The 21,598-nt window shown below is 45.2% G+C and overlaps 1 protein-coding gene across 5 annotated transcripts in view; it reads right to left on the bottom strand.

Annotated features, from left to right (window-relative positions):
• The window catches only part of Rbfox1 (RNA binding fox-1 homolog 1), a 1,556,838-nt gene extending 1,535,451 nt beyond the window's left edge, over nucleotides 1–21,387 (bottom strand). For 3 of the 5 annotated variants that reach the window (XM_031361868.1, XM_031361950.1, XM_031361938.1), the window contains exon 1: nucleotides 20,312–21,387. The gene's annotated coding sequence lies outside the window, so the exon portion shown is untranslated. The remainder of the gene's footprint in view (nucleotides 1–20,311) is intronic. The other 2 variants (XM_031361857.1, XM_031361958.1) reach the window with 2 other exon arrangements.
• Between the last annotated feature and the right edge of the window lie 211 nt (nucleotides 21,388–21,598).

Raw genomic sequence — 21,598 nt, 5'->3', positions numbered from 1 at the left:
AAAAAAAAAAAGACGTACTCCAATGGACCAAAATTGAAGACCTAAATATGTAACTTCAGCCATTCAATATTTAATTAAGATACCAAGAACATACACTGGAGAAGACAAAGACAATATCTTCAACAAATGGTACTGAGAAAGCTAGATGTTCACCTACAGAAGAATGGCACTAGACCCACTTCTAACACTTATACAAAAACTAGCTCAAATGGAATAAAGACCTAAATGTAACAGTGAAACTGCTAGAAGAGAACATGGGCAGAACCTACAGGGCACAGGCAGTGCTTACTGGACACAGACAGTGCCTACAGGACATGTGTAGTACCTACAGGGCATGGGCAGAACCTATAGGGCCTGGGAAGTACCTAGAGGACACAGGTAGAGCCTACAGGATATGGGCAGTGCCTACAGGACACAGGGAGTACCTACAGGATATGGGTACACAAGGACTAAGGCCAATAACTGACTAGTGGAACTTTATAAAACTAAGAACCTTCTACACAGATAAAGCAGCAAGTGACTGGTGAAGATGGAGCCCACAGAATCAGAGAGGATCTTTGTCAGCTATATATGAAATATGTACAGAACTAAAAAAACAAAAACAAAAACAAACAAAAAACAAACAAAGAGTCAGCAAACAGCCCATTCAAAAATCATGCCTGGGACCTAAACAGGGAATTCTAAAAAGAAAAAATGGCTAAGAAGTGTGTCAAAAAAAGTTTATTGTCTTTAGCAATTAGGGAAATGCAAATCAAATCAACTTTGAGATCTCATCTTACCCCAGTCAGAATGGCAAAGATCAGCAACACAACTGACAAGAACACTGGACAGGGTATGGGAGAAATCACTGTGGAGAATTCTCAAAAAGCTGAATATAAATTACCACATAATTCACTTACACTATTCCTTGGCATACGCCAAAGCACTCAACATCATGCTCCAGGGATACTTGAGCAGCCGTGTTCATTGCTAGGAAATAGAAACAACATAAATATCCTTCTACCATTGAATGGTTAGCGAATAGGTGGCCCACATAAATTGTGGAGTACTATTCAGCTGGAAAGAAAAATGAGGTCACAAACTTTGCAGGTAAATGGACAGAACTACAGCAGATCATATCGACTGATGTGATCTAGATTCAAGAAGACAAAGGTCACACGTTTGCTCTCACTGGAGGCTCCTAGCTCCAAATCTTGAGATGTTTGCACATATTCTTGGATCAACTGCAGAAACCAGGAAAGTTTTTTTTTTTAAAAAAAAAAAAAAGTGGAGCAGGGTAGAATGAATAGGGAGGGCAATAACAGAGTATTAGGGAAACATTCATGGGCTATAGTCAGAGAAGGGGAAGGAGATAAATGCAGAAGAAAGAGAAATTACAGTAAGGAGGTCTGGAAAGGCTATAAGGAATCACACTATTAGCTATCTATCTATAAATAAACAAAAAACCTATAATACAGATAAGTCTTATATAAATATACATATATAGTTTAAATGAAACTCTATCATACATGTGAATGTTTAAGTTAATCCATTCCTGTAGGGCCAGATAACAACACCCTACAGGAGAAGGTTCTCTTGGACCCTTCCCCTTTCATACCACAGGGAAAAATTAAGTAGAAGGGAAACTATTCTATCTCCTCAAGAAATCTGTGATTAAGATGTAGTAAAGAAGATCTTCCTTGCTGTGAGTGTCAACCTGATGTATAAGAACATACAAGAACCAGGTGTGTGGATTCATGTGGATAGTGCTAACAAAGAATGGGGGCGCTGTGTAAGGTTCAGTGTTCTTTAATTTAAGAAAAGCCTTTTAAATTTTAAATATGAATTGCTTAGTCATCAGATGCCCCAGAGAGAAGCAAATGCCATTAAGGGTAAAATTTGAAAAGTAAGTTTCCACATGAATTTGATATGTTGGCATTAAAAGAACATGTGTGTGTGTGTGTGTTTGTGTGTGTGTGTGTTATAAACCTCAGCACTGGAGATGCCAAGGCAGGAGAATGACAGGGAGCTTAAAGCTACTCTGGGCTCCATAGTGAGTTCTAGGATAGTCTGGTCAATGAGATAGAATAAGACCTTGCCTCAGAGAGAGAAGGAGGGAAGAATATTTAAATTATTCAAGTAGCAAATTTATTCAATTGTTCAAAATAGACTCAGGGTCCTTAGAAGAGAAAGAAGGGACTCATTCAGAGCAAGGGGGTGCCTAAGAAAGGATGGTGGGAACATGGGAGCCATAGGCAAGTGGTGGGAAGGAATTCTTTTCAGCCTCCCAGATGCCCATGGAAACTGGAAACAATCAAGGAAAGATCCCATACCTAGGGACACCAACAAAAAAAAAGTCCCTGCTGACACCTGGTTGACCTCCTCCACTTCAAACCTGCTGAGGCCCAGTTCAGCCCCCAATACTTTTGTGGGTACAGGACGTTGTATCTTTTTATGCTAGACTACAAAACTGGGGCCATTTTGCTGTGCAGCACGTGAATGTAGTAAACAAAAAAGGAAGAAGCATTTTAAGTGACACTTCAAAACTAATGACAGTGGCTGTGGAGGTGGCTCAGTTGGTGAAGTACTTGTCATGTAAGCATTGGGACTTGAGTGCTGGGGGGACAGAGATGACTGGATCATGGAGTTTCCTGGCTAGTCATCCTAGCCGACCAGGAAAGCTCCAGAGCCAGACAGAGCCCTGTCTTCAAAAATGAGGTGGTCTGCTCTTGCTGAGTGACACTTAACTTTGCCCTTGAATCTGATAGACCTCTGGCCTACACACACACACACACACACACACAAACACACACACACACACATATACCCCACATATGCACATATGTATACCTGCACACATGAACACACATACATATATACACAAGCTAATGTTTTGAAAGGGAGAAGACTGACATGTTTATAGATTTCTGCAAAATAACTGAACATACCCAGTGTCAAATTAAGAGCTGGGAATGAGTGTCATAGAAGCTTGTTACATGAACAATGCACGATCATTCAATAATGACTAAAGATTTCCTCTTTAGTAGGGAATAAATCCTTCCTTTGTGATCCAAGCCCACCCAAAACCTACGTGCTACTCCTGGAACTGACATCAAAACATCACATGTTCTTACTTCTATATGTATGCCATGGAACATATGTGCCTGGACAGACTATACAGAGAAATAAAATATAAATGTATATGTTCATATTTGCATATATGTGGCTTTGAGTATGAGTGTGTGTGTGTGTGTGTGTGTGTGTGTGTGTGTGTGTGTGTGTTTGGCTTTTAGAATCATTGTAATGAAAATAAGAATTTGCCTAGCATGGAGACCATGTGAGCCAACCCTCTGTTCACCAGCCTCTTCCCATATAACATATGATCCTTGCCATGGGCCATTAGCTGAATCAAAACCACAAGTCTCTGTGTCCTTATCATGCATGATTGAAATGTCATCTACCAATGGATTCTTTCATTACTTATGAAAAACAATCCATTCTACTGCTGGCATTCTGAGGCAGGAGCACTGGAAAACTCAACACAGAGTTCTAAGGAAAGTCAGCTGAGGCCCGGAATTAAATGTAAATATTCACCTGCAGACAATGATATTCGATGACATCATTCTTTCTTTTGTTTTAACACAGAACTATAATGTTGGCAAATTTCTAAGTTAGTGGACTGTAAAGCAGAGAGCCTCTGCTTCAGGCGAAGGCCACATGCTCTTATTGATATAGTCTTGTGTGTCCCCTTTTTCAAATACAGTGTGTTTTAGTTATTTTTCTATTGCTTTGATAAAATGCCATGATCAAAGGAGACCTGTGGAAGAGTTTAGTTTGTCATAGTTTCTATTACTGCGGAGTGTATGTGTGGGGAAGGTGGCAGCAAGCAGGAGATACTGTGTCGTCACCAGATACAAGAGCTTCTCTCTCAGCCACAACTTCAAAGAAGAGATATCAAACTGGGGTGGAACAAAGCTATAAACTCTCAAAACCCACCATCAGGGATACCCATCCTCCAGTAAGACTTTAGCTCCTAAAAGACCCTAAACAGCACCACCAGTTGGGGACCAAGTGTTCAAAGGCCTGAGCCTATGGGGGACATTTCAAATTGCCACACCGGGTCACCAAGACCGTATGCTATCACCCCAACCATGTGGACTTCACAAGAACTTAAAAAGTGGGTAGTCCTCCGGTGCTAACTAGGTCACAGGAAAATTATATGAAAGCCATTGTCCTTGGGTAGGTGAATTTATTTATAGATCCTAGCACTTCAAAAAAAAAAAATCTCTCCTCCTACTTTCTCTCCCTCTGCCTCTCCCTGTTCATCTCATAACACCAAGGACTGAACCTAGGGCCTTGCATTCCACTCAAGTGCTCCATCTCTGAGCTACATCCCTAGTCTTTTCTCTCTGTGTCTCTGTCTCTTTAAATCTTGTTCCTTTTTATCTGTCTATATCTATATCTATACCTGTACCTATAACTGTACCTATATCTATACATATACATATTTCTCACTAAGATACCTAAATTGACCTTTAATTCCCTCTGTAGTACAGACAGACCTTAAACATGGGACCTCCTGACTTAGCCTCCCAAGTAGCTGGGATTACAGGCCAATCCCACCATGCATAATAAGGTTTTTTTTTTTAACTATCTAATAAATCCTAGGGTGACCTGCAATGTTCTGTATAGCTAAGGACAGATGATCTTGTTCTAATCCTTTTGCCTCTACCTCCCAAGGTCTGGGATGACAGGCAAGCCTCCACCATGCCTGGATCATGCAGTACTGGGTATCCAAGTCAAGGCTTTGTGCATGCTGGGCAATTGCCCTGCCAATAGAGCTACATTTCCAGCTGAGAATCGCATTCTGAAAAGAGAAGACCCATAAGCTTCCCATTGTGATACAAACATTGACTCACACCATTCTGAATATGCTTTGAGAAGCCCTGCAGTTCAGCATGTATCTTGGCCATATTAAAAACTCACTTTTTAAAGGAGACAATATCTTGCCGCATTTATCTGCCTCTCACATAGACTAAACCACCTCAAAGTGGAGAATGAAGATGTTTCCCTGGGCTCCCAGAAGGAGACTGCCACACTGGCCCAGAGGGACTCCTCTCATCATTACTGCTGTTTCTTTAATTTCTTTTGTATTTCCCTTTGATGATGGGGGCAGTGCTTGGAATCAAACCTTGCATGTGTGAAGCAAACACTCTATCATGGAAATGCCTCTGATGCATAGTTATGAGAAGACACCCAACTACACTTTAATATCTGTTTATCCTTTAATGAATGTGTGAGGGACTGTGGTGTTAGGGAGAGCAGCATATGTGTACTTGAGAGTACAGGTTCACACAACCCACAAACAGAAGCCAGAGGAGGGCGTCTGCTGGCCTAGTCTCTCAGCTCCCTGCTCTATTGCCCTAGGAAGGGTCTCACACTGAGCCAGAAGCTAGACTGGTGGCCAGCAAGCTCTAGAGATCCCTCTGTCTCTGCCCACCACAGCCCTGAAGTTATATTTAGTCCTAGTCTTAATGTGGGTATGTGGAATTCCAACTCAGGTCCCCATGCTTTACCCAGCAAGCCCTGTAACTTAGTATTTTTCTCTTGCCTCTGGTAGAGGACTTTTGGAAATTGCCATATTAATTGTATAAATCAATTGTCTATTGCTTGTATACATATATGACCAAAAAGATAGGTCAATATATGGATATCTTTATATTAATCAATCAGGGTAGTGATTCCACCTTCTTACCATTGCTGTGTGTTCAAGTCTTTGGCTTGGGCTCCAAGGCCCTGAAGCTAGAGCTACAGCCTCTGAAGATAACAGCTGTCCCTGCAGTTCTCTGGGGTTGTTCAGATACCCTCAAATAGCTCGTAATGACTACTGTTAGAACTCCTGCCATCCGCTGCTGAAGAACTTCCTGCACCCAGAACCTTTCTTTAACTTCTATGTGTATTTAATAATTTATATATGTATGTATGTATGTATGTATATGCATGTGTATGTATATATATACTCATATATATATAGATATATATATGTATGTGTGTTGTGTGTGTGCGTATGTATATATATGATGGCACAGGGATGGCAGGCATGGTGTAGATGTCTGAGGACAGCTTCCCAGAGCTGGTTCTTTCCATCTATTATGTCAATTTCAGCAAAGAACTCAGCATCTCAACCTTGGTGGCAGCATCTTCACCCACTGAACCATCTTCCTCCCCCTCTCTCAAAGAGCATTTGACTCACCCCAGGTGTCTGTCTCACTAAGGTTTATGGCAACTCACCCCAATCATAATGGTGATCCCCAAAACCTGTGACACCAAACGCTGTTAAGGATGTGGGGAAAGAGGCCTCTTTATTTACTATTGGTGCACATAAAAAGTAGTCCAGCTGCTATGGAAATCAGTGTGGAGATTTCCCAAACAAATTTAAAAATAGAACTTTCATAAAACCCAGATATTCCACTCCAGGGTAGATACCCAGAGGGATGGCTAGCCTCGCATGGAGACACTTGTTCATCCATGTTTATTGCTGCTCTATTCACAATAGCCAGGAAATGGCATCGGCCTAGACGTCCATCAACAGGAAAATGGATAATAAAAATGTAGCCTGTATGCCCAGTGGAATCTTACGCAGCTGGAAAGGGAAATGAAGTTGTGAAATGTGCAGGGAAATAAATGGATCTGGAAGGTATTATATTAAATGGGGTAACCAGGACCTAGGAAGACAACACCCAGCTCTGTCTTTCTCCCCTCCCCCTTTCCTTCAACCCCATCTCTTTGCCTCCCTTCCTCCTTCCCTCTATCCCCCCCTCTCTCTCTTACTTTGTTCTTTGAGAATTTTATACAATTTTATCATATTCATTGCCTCCCCCAAGTCTCCAAGATCTATCCTCCTCCCTCACCCACTCAAATCTGTGGCCTCTTTTATTTTTTAAACATATCAAATCTAATTTGTACTTCCCTTAAACTGAGGAATGTCCGGGCAGGGGCCAATTGAAGCGTGTATCTTACTCTACTCCAAACAAGAAAGATGGCAAAGGGTCCTCCCGGAGCTCAGGACACTCCTCGAGGCTCCACCTACCCTCCTCTGCTTTGCCAACTCCACTTCAAATGAAGAGGCCTGTCAATTAGCAGAGCAAGTCAAACAGCTGAGCTGGATCCTGGACCATTATTAGCTTCTTAGCAAAGGCTCCGGCAGAACAAAAGGGAAGGGAGGGGGCGACAGAGCCAGGGAAGAGAAGAAAAAGGAGGAAAAGAATGAAACTTATCCTGAGCTTTCAGTCTTGAGACCAAGCAGAAGCAAGATGAGATTCCTTGACCTCCTGAGAGAACTCAAGGCTTTGCCTGATGTAATGAGTTCTTCTAGCCCTCCCTTCAAACCTGGAAATGCTGGTCTCATAGCATCTTCACTTACAGCCGAAGAGGGATACAATTGTGTCCTTTGGCTATTGAACATAATAGATGTTGCTTTATAAAAAGTTAAGAGGGGGGGGAAACTCAGATGGTAAACCCATACTGACACCTGCTGGCACTCCCTCAATCTCTCTTCAGAGGAGGGTTGACCTCCTGTCCTGCTGTTTCCTGGCACACTGGGCTCACATGTGGCCAGCTGAAATTAATATTCCTCGGTGTGTGCCTGATCAACAAAGGAGGAAATGGAAAAGGCCTCTGGGTGGCCTCAGCCAGTCCTCCTCCTTCACTAAGGCTTACAGGCCTGAGCTATGCAGATAAACAAGTTAAGACTTTTGCTAAATCCAGTGTGGTGAATTCAATCGTGGGAGCTCTGTTTCTGGGTCAATGGCTTTTCTTTCTTCTTTTTATTTTTTCCTTTTGTGGTGCTGGGGATTGAACCCAGGACCTCCTGTATGCTAGGACTGAGCTCTACCTCTGAGTTATATGGCCAGCTTTTTTTTTTTTTTAACTTTTTGTTTTCAGACATCTTACTAATTTGCCCAGGCTGGCCTTAAACTTGTGTTCCTCCTGCCTTAGCCTCCTGAGTGCTCCTGTGTGTGTACATACCACCTTCCCCAAAATAGTCCCAGTCCAGTCTAGTGGTGGAGAGCTGCATGTGAAGACCTAAGCATCCCAGAAACAAACCAGCTTCTCCTTTTCTAGGCCTGAGTCTCAGTGTGTCCAGCTGGGTGTCCCTGCAGTCCCTCCCCTGACCTTCCTGCCTTAGATGATCATCTACTGTTTTGTGATGAGCATGCTCCACCTTGAATCCACCCTGGCAACTGTCCCTTTTCACTGGCCACTCCTGCTGTACTGTGAGCTTCATGAGGCAGAGACTGCATGGAGTCTGGTTGACACCCTCCTCTAATACAGTACCTGCCTGAAGGATGGGTTCAAAATATTTACTGAACCCTAGGGGAAAGGCAACAAATGAACACCCCCACCCAAAAGAAACCTGTGTGGTCTAACTAGTGCTATAGGGGAAGGGTCAGAGGAATATGGGTTCTCCCCCTTCTATCTGGACACTCAAAACTGCATTCCTTTCCTCATTGCATAAATCTCAAACCCCAAGTACTGGCCTGTGCCCTGTGCTCTGGATTCTCTGGCGTGTTGACCTGCACTGAGTCATGACTGCTAGCTCCTACCTATCCTCATACCTCCATGTTGTCTGTTATTTTAAATAGTTGAACATGCTTATTTTAGAAGTGTATCAAGAATTTTGATGTGCATGTATATGTAATATGTATGTATGCTTATGTGTGTGTGCACCTGTATGCATGTGGAGGGTGGTGATGTACATGTAGTGTGTATGTATGCCTGTGTGTGTGTGCACCCGTGTATATGTAAAAGCCAGAGGTTGATGGTGGGTGTCTTAGTCAGGGTTTCTATTCCTGCACAAACATCATGACCAAGAAGCAAGTTGGGGAGGAAAGGGTTTATTTAGCTTACTTCCACATTGCTGTTGATCACCAGAGGAAGTCAGGACTAGAACTCAAGCAGGGCAGGAAGCAGGAGCTGACACAGAGGCCATGGAGAGATGTTCCTTACTGGCTTGCCTCCCCTGGCTTGCTCAGCCTGCTCTCTTATAGAACCCAAGACTTCCAGCCCAGGGATGGCACCACCCACAAGTGATCCTACCCCCTTGATCACTAATTGAGAAAATGCCCCACAGCTGGGTCTCATGGAGGCACTTCCCCAACTGAAGCTCCTTTCTCTTTGATAACTCCAGCCTGTGTCAAGTTGACACACAAAACCAGTCAGTGCATTGGGTGTTACATCCTCAGCTTGTTACTTCTGAGATGGTTTCTGTCACTCAGCCAGGAGTTTGGTACTTATAGGCTAGACTTTCAGGTTGATGCCGCCCTACCTATCTTTGTATCCCAATGATTAGGCTTACAGATATTCGCCATGTGCCAGGCTATTGTGGATACTGTTGTTTGAACTTGGGTCCTTGACTGAACCATCTCCCTGCCTTACAGCGATTGTCTTAAAAAATGAACCACGGTAACATAAAATTCTGCATCAACCATCTGAGCCCTGAGATTACAGCTGTGCTCTACTATGCAGACCTCACTGGCCTCATGTTCTTAAAGAATAAAGTCAGGCCCAGCATGAAATCAGTACAGCCTGTGCTCTGTATCTACTGTAGCGCCAGGAAGCTCTGCTAGCATCCGCTGCTGCCCTGTTCAGCCCTCACAGCCACAGCAGCCTGAGCTAGTGGAAAGCCATGTCCATGAGCCGAGCAAGTGTCAGAGCCTCTGAGATAGTCTAGAACTCAGCCAACAGCCCCAGAACCAAGAGGGTGTTGGGGTTGTTCAGAGAACAACCCCACCCCCAGCTCTGCCAAGGCTGACAGTGCTGAGTCAGCTCCCTCCACACCCTGCTGTCACGTTTTCATAACGACTCTAATAAACGAGCATTTCTCTCAGCTGATCAATCAGAGCAATGCATATGGCCGCTGTCAGCATCCTCAGCAGGGAGAGCTCCTTGGCGAGATCCAGGCTGTCGGCTCCTTCCTTGGGCATCTGCAGCAACACTGGTCTCTTCCCCTTCACCCTTAATCCATCAACTCAGTTACAAGCAGAAGAATGTAAGCCTCGTGTCTGGAACTGAGGTGCTGTGAAGAGAGCTGGTCAGATTCCTGTAAGGTCAGATTCTTCAACCTTCAGAACCCCATCCCTATCAAACCAGACTTGAGGAAGTAGGGGAAACCCCGTGGTTCTAGGCTGGGATCCTTTGCTCTGCCCAGTTTCCTCCATCAAGCATAGCGGCTCATATTCCAGTGCTTGTGGGATTGAGTCAGGAAGGATATTGGCATGAGTTTGAGGCTAGCCTATGATACATAGCAAGATTCTATTTCAGAAGAAAAGACAGAAAGAAATGAAAGAAGAAAGAAATGAAGGAAGAAAGGGAGGAGGAAGAAAGAAAGAAACAAACAAACAAATAAACAAACAAACAAACAAAGAGTGATGAGTTGCTGATCAAGCCCTCCTTTGGGGCTGGGGATATGGCTCAGTGGGTAGCAGCTCTTGTGCAAGCATAAGATCAGTTTGAACCTCTAGCACCCATGTCAAAAGCTAGGCATGGTTGTGTGTGCTTATGATCCCAGCACTGTGGAAGACAGAGAAGGAGGACTGCTGGGGCTTGCTGGCTGACAGGCTAGCTTCCATTCAGTGAAAGACTCTATCTCAAGGAAGGAGGGAAGGAGGGAGGGAAAGAAGGAAGGAAGAAAGAAAGGAAGAAAGGAAGGGAGAGAGGAAGGAAGGGAGGGAAGGAGGGAGGGAGGGAGGGAGGGATAGATTTTCCTTCGGCCTCTATGTGAGCACGTAGGTATACACGCACATGCATATATGCACATACACACACATACAGGCACATACACACACGTGTATGCACATGCAGGCATATGCACACATATACAACATATGCATATAGACCCAGTCATGCAACATACACACATACAACTCCATTGACACTCTGGAGTGAGAGGGGCCCCAACAAAGGGATGTATTAGAGTTCTGACAAGGACATAGCCACAAGTGAAGGCTAAGCTTTCTGCATCTAATACTCCTGTTCTAAAGTCCACAGGAAAGAAGAACAGACATCTTGAAGAAAGATAGACTCAGCAAGAGAGAGGTGAGTACTGTCAAGTCCATGCATTGTGTGACCCATGTCTCACTGGGCTGCCAGAAGAAACGCAGCCGCAGCTGCTGCGGGCAGTGAGGTGACACAGAGGAAGCAGCTGTGTGCACACGGCACAGACAGTGGTCAGCCAAGCAGCTCCAGCCTCGAGCATGTGATGGCCAGTGACTGCCACAGACAGATGGGAGACCCAGTATGCCCTGCACAGCACACTCAGAGCCTTGCAGAATGCTGCAGTGAATAGGAACCTGTGCCTGCTTCCCCTGCATGACACCAATGCTCTCAGCCTAACTTTCTAGAGCAAACAGAACCAAGCAGGAATACCCCTGTGTTAGTTAAGGTTTCTATTCCTGCAATGAAACACCATGAGCAAAGCATTTTTTTTTTTTTTGGCTTAAGTTCCTATATCACTGTTCATCATTGAAGGTATTCAGGACAGACACTCAAACAGGACAGTAAACTAAAGACAAAAGTTGATGCAGAGGCCGTGGAGGGTGCTGTTTACTGGCTTGCTCCTCATGGCTTGCTCAGCCTGCTTTCTTAGAGAACCCATTACCTGTCCAGGGATGACATCACCCACAATGGGCTGGGCCCTCCCTTATCAATCACTAATTTAAAAATGCCCTACAAGCTTGCCTACAGCCTTATCTTATGGAGATGTTCTCCAAGCTGAGGGCCCCTCCTCTTAGATGATTTCAGCTTGTGTTAAGTTTACATAAAACTATCCAGCTTGACACACAAACACATCACTGTTAAACCACAACCATCTTGTTCTTGTTCATCCCCAAGATGACACATTAATATCAAAATCACATTATAAGACATCTTACAAACTTAAAAAGTCCTGCAGTCTTTACAAATTCAAAAACTTTAAAATTAAGTCTTTTTTTAAATTCAAAGACTCTCTTAAAACCTAAAATCTCTTTAAAAATTCAGTCTCTCAACTGTAGGCTCCTGTAAAATAAAAAACAAATATATCCTTACTTCTAGAAGAAGCAGGGCACAATCAAAATCTGAACAAAACCAAGCTCCAACATTGTAAATAACTCAGTGCCAGTATCTGAGATTCACTAATGACCTTCTGGGTTCCTCCAAGTGTCTTGGGACAGTTCTCCAGCTCTGCCCTCAGTGTCACACACAGCTTGGCTTCTAGGCTCCACTGGGAGCTATCTCTTGTCTTCTAGGCTCCACTCCAAAATTGCTACTCTTCTTGCTGGTTATCCATGGTGCTAAAATCTCCAATATTGTTGGGATTCCTTGATGCAACTGGTCTACACTTTCAACAATAGCTTCTCTGGGTTCTTTTTAGGAACTCCAGCCCTGTAATACAGTGCTAAGCCTGAGCTGCTGTCCATGATCCTTTTGTGCCTTCAAAACCAGTACCACTTGGGTAAATCTTATACTACCAAGTTTGGTACAACCTCAACCATTTCTGGAACACAGCTTCCGTGTACTGGCTCTAAGGAAACACTTCCCACAAGGTTTCACTTCAGTGATGCTGGTCTCTTCTTAATCACCATTAATTTCTTAGCTCCAGCTAACCATCCTGATTTGTCCCAGTAACACAAAGGTTTCATTCAATGTTCTGGCTTCTTGTTAATCCCAGCTGAGTCTTCAGCCTCGACTAACCAGAATGACAGAATTTTAATTTACAATAGCAAATGGTCCTGATCATCTTTCAACTTCTGTATGGAACTTCATAAACCATCTTCTGCACTGCTCTCAACATTCTTATCCTTTAAGCTCCTATGCTTATCCCTTACGACAAGCTTCCAACACTCAATGGCTCTTCTAGCTCCAAGTTCCAAAATCCTTCCACAGTCCTCCCAAAACCATGGTCAGGTGTATTACAACAATGCCCTACTTCTGGTACCAAGCTGTCTTAGTTAGGGTTTCTATTGCTTATGATAAAACACCATGGTCAAAGCAATTGGAGATGGAAGAGTTTATTTGCCTTACACTTCTATATCACTGCTCATCATGGAAGGAAATCAGGACAGGAACTCACACAGGACAAGAACCTGGAAGCAAAAACTGGTGCAGAGGCCATGGAGGGGTGCTGCTTACTGGATTACTCCTCATGGCTTGCTTGAACTGCTTATGGGCCCTCCCCAGTCAATAACTAATTAGGAAGATGCCCTACAGGGTTGTGTACAGCCCAATCCTATGGAAGCATTTCCTTAATTGAGGGTCTGAACTCTCAAATGATTTTTGTTCATGTTAACATAAAACTATCCAGCACAACCCCTAACACTTCACCACATGGCTCTTGCCTCACTTGAGGATTAAGAGGCAACAGGAGGCTTTGTGAGTAGATATGGCCCTCATGAGAATATCCCTTTCAAACTCCTGGGTGTGTAGCCCAGCTGCTCTAGCAGGTAACCATGAACAAACTGCTTAAAGCCACCCACAACTCACTGTCAATCTCTGGAAGAGAGCTTCAGAAGAGAATCTCAGAGATTCAAAGAATAACCTTGAGGCTGTAGAGGTATCTCATTTGGTAAAGTGCTGGCTTCTAGAGCTTTAGGATTTGATTTTGAGTCTTAAAAGCCATATAAAAATTAGCCACACATGGTAACACACCTTTGATCCCATCTCTGGAAAGGCAGAAATAGGGGGTTCAATGGGACTTGTCCTCCAGTCTAACAGAATCTGCAAGCTCCAGTGGCAGGCCTTGTTTCAAAAAGCAAACAATACAACAAAACAGTGTAAATGGTACCCAAGGAGGCTGAGGAGGGACAAGGGGGGAGAGGGGAGGAATTAATGGAGGAAGGGAGGGAAGGAGGGTGAGAAGGAGGGAAGAAGGGAAGGGGAGAATAAATTCTACTTTAAAGTGGATGAGAAGCACCAGGTAATTTGCAAGAAAGGCCTGACCATGTGTGTGCTCAGCACCCTGGAGTTTACCATCAGCAAAGAGGAAGACTAGAAGGGACCACCACTCAAGAACCAATAGGATGAGTGCACTGAGACAGATTCTGTGCAAAGAACCAGGAGGTGGGGGCAGAGCCTGAGAGAAGAGTAGGGAGGCGAATGGTTGGGTAGCAGAGGTGACTGCATGTCAGAAACCTCTTCACATGCAATACAGAGGTGTAGGTAGTGTGCTTAGCACAGTCTGCACTGTGTGGGAAGCTTCTGGTGCAGGGCCTTTTGTTCTTTTGTTCGCCTCATTGCATGAGGAGTGACAGAGGGAAATCCAAGGCTGGAAATAGAGAAACAGGTTTGGAGTCAAGTTACCGGATGGGGTTGATTGGCTCCAGGACAAAACCCTAAGGCAAAACATATTACCCCTTCTAGGGTCAACAAACATGATTATTTGCACTTGGGGATCTTCAGAGAAATCACTACATATTCAGTGAGCTGAACAGGTCCTGCATCCTGTGAGAGCCTACAAGGGCAGTGACCAAAGAGCCCAGAACCATGGGAACCGGCTTTCACAGAACTCATGGGGAGATGTTGACAGAAAGGACTGTGTGTTTGGTGGACTGGCACTGCTTCTTTTAAGAGAGTATTTCAAGACCAGCCAAGCTGGATAATGCAGTTCTTCCAAGCCCAGAATTTTCTCTTTCACACAATAAACTTCACTGGGAAATGGACTTCTTTTTTCCTATAAACTTAGGCAGATAAACCTGTTAGGTAGACAGATAATAGAGGTAGGTTCAAAGAAGTGATAGAACTATAGATAGATGATAGAGATAGATAGACAAATAGATGAGAGAGAGAGAGAGAATGATAAGATAATTGACAGATGGTAGGTAGATGCATAGATACATATGCAGATGATAGATAAATAAGTCATAGTTAACAGAGAGATAAACAGATCATAGATAGATCATAAATAGTTGATACATAGTTGATAGATGATAGATGGATGATAGATAATTTATTGATAGATTATAGAAGATAGCTAGATTATAAATAGATGAACAGAAAGATGATATAGGTAATTGATAGGTGATAGATAGATGGATAGGTAGATGGATGGATGGATAGATAGGTAGATGGATAGATAGATAGATAGATAGATAGATAGATAGGCAGGCAGACAGACAGATACCTTTCTCCATCTTTCTCATGTTGGGGTTGTAAGCAGGGGTCTCACACTCACATGAGGCAAGTGCTCTATAGCTAAGCTACATTGAAATCTCAACCCCTATTCTCTCCTTGATGAAAAACTCTAAACCCCAAAGGAGGAGAAATAATACAATCTAGGTACTTAGATGTTGCATGCTACATTTCCCTGCCATGACACTGCCCTTCTGGAACTTTATATGGGTTTATACCCATAAAAAAACCTTTCTCCTCTACCTTTCGCTGGCTATAGTGTTTTACCTCAGCTATATAAAAGTAACTAACATAATATATCAAGGTCATTCATTAGACCCTATGTTCATTCATTCTAACAACTGGGCCTTAGCACCTGTTCTCCAAGTCCCTATCACATTGCTATATTGTAACTTTTGTAACTTCTTTCATTTTCCTGACAAAAGTGGGTATTTCCACATTCTGTGCATCACACAGTTCAAGAAAGTACCTACTCTAACATGGTATGTTTTCTTAATTAAGTAGTAGGCAGGGATTATGTGGTCATCTCTCAGCCTCTGTGAAGACCACGGCCACCCATATCTCTGTATGCAATGACCAGTGACAAGCTAGTTGTAGCTTGGAGCAACAACAGATGTGAAATATGAGGCAGTTGTCTCGCCTGTGACCTCATATGTCATTGTCAGTACAATATCTCAGCATAGTCTGTGCTCATCACTGATGTCATCCTATCATCCTGGGTCCCCTTACTCTGAAGATCCACCACTGATTAATTCTTTAATTAAGGTTTCACGTGTATGTGCCTTGGGGCAGTATTAAATAAGAAAGGTAGACATTAGGGAGAACTTTGTAGCTCCTTTAAACATTTCCTTTAAACACCAGAAAGTAAACATGTATGTGGTGGGTTCCTGGATAATTCTTGCAGAGTTACTGAGTCAGTATTAATTTGGGGATCATGGTTGTTGTATGATCCCCATGACAGGCACAGACATTGCAAGTTACCAGGTGACCTTCAGAGCACGTTCTCAGGTTTCCAGAGTCTCAGGCCAGTGGGAAACTGCTGTGTCTCCAGAGTGTTTTCTCTGTCAAATAGAATCTCCTCTTGGACTGTGCTCATTCTTAAACCCAGGATCTTAAAAAGTATAAACAAATGGTTGAGCTTTTGGAAAAGGGAAATATCAGACACATGTTTTGAGGTACAAACTAAAAATTAAAAAGGGAGTTTGACTGAAAAAAATAATAGAAGGTTGTTTACTTTTATCTTATCTTTTTATTTTTAAGATACCTGTTTGTATTCTAATGAGAGAGAAAGAATGAGTGTGGATTTGGGTACCTTAGCGGGTGGGGAGGATCTGGAGGGAGTTAGAGGATGGGAAACTGTGATCAGAATATACTGGATGTAAGTCCACCTATTTTCAATAAAAAAGAAAACTCTAAAGAAAGACAAGGAAGTGGGAAACACAAAATGGAAAGATGTTCCATGTTCACTCCATAGCTCAAGCTGACCTCAAAATCACAGTTCTTCTTAGCCTCTCCAGTGCCGACTACAGCTATGCCCCAGCATGATGAACTCAGTATTTTTTTATTTAATTTTATCTTTTGGAACTCAGAATTTGTTAATATGGACAAAATTATAGAGATTTTGTGTGATTAAATTATTCAAATTAGAAAAAATTGTAATGGCTTGAATGACTGGATCTGAAGGGGACAAGCCTGTTTTAAAGACTGAAAAAGATATCAGTGTGAAAATTCAGACAACTTGTGATCAAACCTTGGAGAAAAAATACACATACACACACACACACACACACACACACACACACACATACCACACAGTACACATTGCATATACCACACATACCACACACCACACATACCACATACAGACCACACTCACATACACCACACATCACACACTGCACAAACCACATACATACATACACAGGCATGTACCACACACTACACACACACACACACACAGGCATACACACACACACACACACACACACACACTGAGTGGGGGCTATGACCAAGCTGGAGAGGGCAGATGAGTGTCAGGGGCACAATGTGCTCAATGCTTGGTCTAGGGTAGAAAACTCTGGAAGCAATGAGTAACTGGTAAAGACAGAATCAGGCTTTACCAAGACATCACTCAAATTGGTGATTAATGAATCATTGTTCCCAGACCTCAGCAGGCACCTTCCTGCTCCCTGCTCCCAGGGTGTGTACTTCTGAGGCCCCCTGTCAGCCATGTTTGTCTTGAACGGGGAAAGGGCATCTTACAGTCAACAGTGTAGGCAATGCTCTAACATCCTGTGACATAGAGGCTGGGGCACAGCTCTGCAGTTCTGCGGTCGAGCTCTGGCCTGACCTAGAGTCCACCACTGAGGGGCTAAAAGCATGGCTCAGTCTTAGAGTACTGCTTAGAATCCAGTAATGGAGGACTGTGGGTATGTCCGGGAGTTAGGAGGCCTTTCTTGAATCCACTAGTGAGGGGCCAGAAGTATGTCTCCATATTAAAGCCTCTTTCAAGAAGAATTCAGTGAGTGACTAAGGTCATGGCTCACAGGTTCAGCAGTTGCATAACATGTATAGTGAATGCCTGGGTTCCATTCCCAATACAAGGGAGGCAGACCCATAAACCTCATTGTGTGCTTATATTACAATAAAATAAAATAATTGATTTTGAACACTTTGGTTAGTTAGAGTAACTTCTTGCACATTCTTCCTTTTTGTGGATGAGGGATGGCCACAACTCTGTTATCACAATTAGATCATGTTACAAAGTCCCTTATTTCAACATGACGGGGTATGACTCACCTAGGTCAGAACTACAGAAAGCCACCTCTAACATCCCTTAATTCCTGTGTTTGCAAAGTACTTCCTGCATCAGAGCAATGGGTTTCCAATTAAAAAGGCAGGTTTCATCCCTAGAGGCAGACGTGATGGCGGCCTTCTCCCGGGTGAGGGGAGAGCAGACGTGCCACAGAACCTGACTTTAGTTCCAGGTGCTGTGGAAGCCACGAGTCCAAACCACCATCCAACCACCCAGTCAGTGGACAACTGTCCCCAATCTTAATCAAAAAAACCAGAGCAGAGTAAGAAGACAGCAGGGGAGTGGTAAGCCTTGGGAGTTCAGGCAACCCTACCAGCAAAGGCTTCTTGTAATTTACCAGAGTTGCTTCCATGTGGAAACTTAAAAGGAAATGGGTGTACATCCAACAAGTTACTGGGCTGGATATGATGAGGCTTGAAAAAGAAAGCAATAGAGTTGAAAACAAAATAGAAAGGAAGAGAAGTAGATATCTATATGAGTTAGGCACTTACCATATGCTAGGTCCCATTCTGGGTCCTTCTTGCTTTTTTTAATTCCCATCTAAGGATAGAACCACCACAGAAGCCTCCACAATGGAGTCACATCAACAGCCACAGAGGTTAAATAACTTGCCCAAGGTCACAGAGTTGGCAGGCAGCAAAGCCAAGAGCCTTGGGCTCCTCTAGGCTACCACACACTCTACTCTGTAGACCCTAGATATAGCTGGCTCCCTTTCCATCCCAACTCAATGGGCTGCGTAAGCTAATTTGATGATGACCCAAGGAGCCCTTAGGCCTCCGCCAGAGGAGGTCAAGACAGAGCTGGGTGTGCTTGCGGTCTGACTCTGGGTCTGTGTAGTGTTTGGAGTATCTTTGCCCTTTAGGGGTGCTCAAGCTTTTACTTCTGAATAAAAACTAAAAAGTCTTGGACCAAAATAAACCTGCTTGTGGCTCCAGCTAGGCCTCTGTGGTCACTTAAAAACTGGAAAGAATGAGCCTTTAATTTTTTATTTTCCTCTTTATTTTTTTCTTTTTCTATTTTGATGATGCAGGTAAGGGCCCAGGGAGGGGAAGGCAAACAGGATGGGGTGGAAGAGGGTCTGCAGTGGGTAGTGCTCTCTAAATTCAGCAGGACAAGGCCAGCTCTGTTCCTTGCATGAGATTTCAAAGTAAAAGCTAATATGATTATAAAACACAACCTAAGTTGTCATTCATCGTGCACAGGCTCAAATCTATTCCAAGACTCCACTTCCATTTCCAAGTTCAAATAAGAAGACCCTTGGTTGGGAGCCAGTTTCACAGAGTACCTGATGAGGATTTCTAAGCTGAGTGGAAGCAGGCCCCCAATCCCCCCCTTCTCTCTCCAGGAGCTCTGGGGCAGGCAGGCAGGCAGGCAGGCAGACAGACAGACAGGTAGGCAGGCAGGCACACCCAGTACTGGGGCTTGCAGGGAAGTCAAAAAGTCTCCTGTTGTTGTCTTTGACAGAGGAGCTAGCAGTGGCTCCAGGGTGAACTGGGATTGGGTCTTCCCCTCCCTTGGCCAGCAGACACCTTCTGGGTGCTGTGAGACACCTGGATCCTGAAGCTGGGGCCTTGAAGGTTCCGGGATTTTCCTGACCAGGGGACCACTGCTGGCCATAGTCAGCCCAGATTTGGCCTTCGCCTCCATCGCCACTGAACTGAGAGACTAAGCAAGCCTGGGGCAACCTCCTTGCCTGCTCTCCAAGGCCGAGCTGAGATCTGAGTTCTCTCCCCTATGTGGTACCTAAGGAACATGGAGGCATGGCCAGAGTTCCACACTGCCCTCATCTCCTGGGGTCCAAGACAATTGACCTGGTAAAAAACACAGCTGTTCTCCCTCACCCAGCCCATGCTTCCCCGCTTCCCACCGGTGGTTTGACACTTCCAAAGGCCTTCCCTGCCACCAAGGTGCCTCCTCCCTCTGACTTCCACGAGGCTGGTAGATTAGGAGGCAGCAAAGAAACAGGAGGTGTACCCGATGTCCACCCAGGAGACTGAGTGACCCAAAGTGCGCAGCCAGGATACTGCCTCTGCTGCTGCCGCCCCCTGGGACACAATGGGAGGACAGAGGAGGCATTCTGGGAGCTTGGGAGGGATACTCTGGGGCAAGGAAAGACAAGAAGGAAGAAGAGACAATGTGTGGATGTGGAATAGGGGCTCATGGTTCGGTCCCTCTGCAGAAACATGCCAAGAGATTGCTCCTCACGCCCTGCAAAAGTTCCCGGTCCATCACACCCAGAGTGGCTCTGGGAGGAGGCCACCTTTGCTGGAACCTCGGTTTTTCTTTCCTGGGACCTTTTGGCTTGGGTCCGGATTAGGGAGCGCAAAAGCTGGCGACTCTGCCTGGACTTACCTAGAACTCCTGGCGAGCTTGGCAGTTGTTGCCTACTCCTGGATTTAGGACCCCCTGGATTCCTCAGTGCTCTGTGTGACCCCAGCCGCGTTCAGCATCCGCCAGAGGCAACGAATTAGGACGTTGGCTTCGCTCACGCCAGCTGGCCACAACTTCGCGGCAGGTCAGCCGCGCCCTAGAACTGGGCGCGGCGAAGGTCCGGATCACCCCTAAGGAGCCCTGGTGTCCAAGGCCACCTGGTCTGAAGCGCAGGGGTTTCCGGGATCTGGAGATGCTCTAGGTCCTCTCAGATCTGTCCTGAGCTGGAGGACGCTCGGAGTTGTCGGCTCCGGACGCCGGGGCGGGGCGCGCGCTGTCCCCTCCAGATGCGAGCTGAGCGACTCGCTGGTGGTTTCTCGGGTCCGCGAGGCGCACGCGTGGGTCCTGTGGCTGGCAGAGCGCCCCCACTCTTCCGCGGGTGCAACCGGGTCTGGCGCGATGAGAAGAGGGAGGAATTCCCCCTCGACTCTGAGTTCGGGCTCCCCGCCCCGCTACCACACACGGACCCCTATCTGAGGTAGCAGCCGCTGCGACTGACACTTCTGGGCTCCAGACAGAGGAGGGTGGCGGCGGCTTGGCTCGCTGGGGGAACTAGAAAGGAGGTGACCTTCAAACCCCGCGCTCTAGGAGGCCGGGAGGAGGGGACCGGGCGACGCTGATTTGGGAGCAGCAGGCGTGCACTGGGTGGCCCGCGGGAGTGCTGGCAAGCTGGACCGGAGGGGAAGCAAAGAAGAGCGCAACCAACAAAATCATAAACAAAGGAGAGCGGAGAGCTAGGGAGAGCGCGATAAAAATGTGTGCATGTGTGTGCGTGTGTGTCTCTCTCTGTGTGTGTGTGTGTGTGTGTCTGTGTGTGTGTGTATGTGTGTGCGCGCGCGCGACCGGCAGCGAGCAGCCGGGCTGGCGAGCCAAAAATAATCGCGAGCACCAGGGAGCGCCCCCTCCCCCTTCCCTCTCCAGCGCTGCCGCCGCGGTCACGGTCACGCGTGCAGCCTTGAATTCCAGCAGCCACTGTGGGCAAAGGACTAGGTGCCCCTAGACTTTTCCTAAAGCGCACAAGGGGTGAAAGTTGCCTTTCAGACGGGGTGGAGCAATGAACACAAGTCCTTAGGTTAGTGCCCCTGCCTACCTCTTCCCAAAGTGGGTTTGCTCAACCAGCACCCGAATGAGCTCTCCATCCTGAGCGCCTCCCGCTTGCCCTCATAGGCAATGTAGGAAAAGGAATCTCGGAGGAAGGCTAAGGGTATG

This window comes from Mastomys coucha, unplaced genomic scaffold (assembly GCF_008632895.1).
Source record: "Mastomys coucha isolate ucsf_1 unplaced genomic scaffold, UCSF_Mcou_1 pScaffold12, whole genome shotgun sequence".
Classification (NCBI taxonomy): Eukaryota; Metazoa; Chordata; class Mammalia; order Rodentia; family Muridae; genus Mastomys; species Mastomys coucha.
The sequence above is the reverse complement of the archived record's forward strand: the minus strand, read 5'-3'. Positions and strand labels throughout refer to the sequence as shown.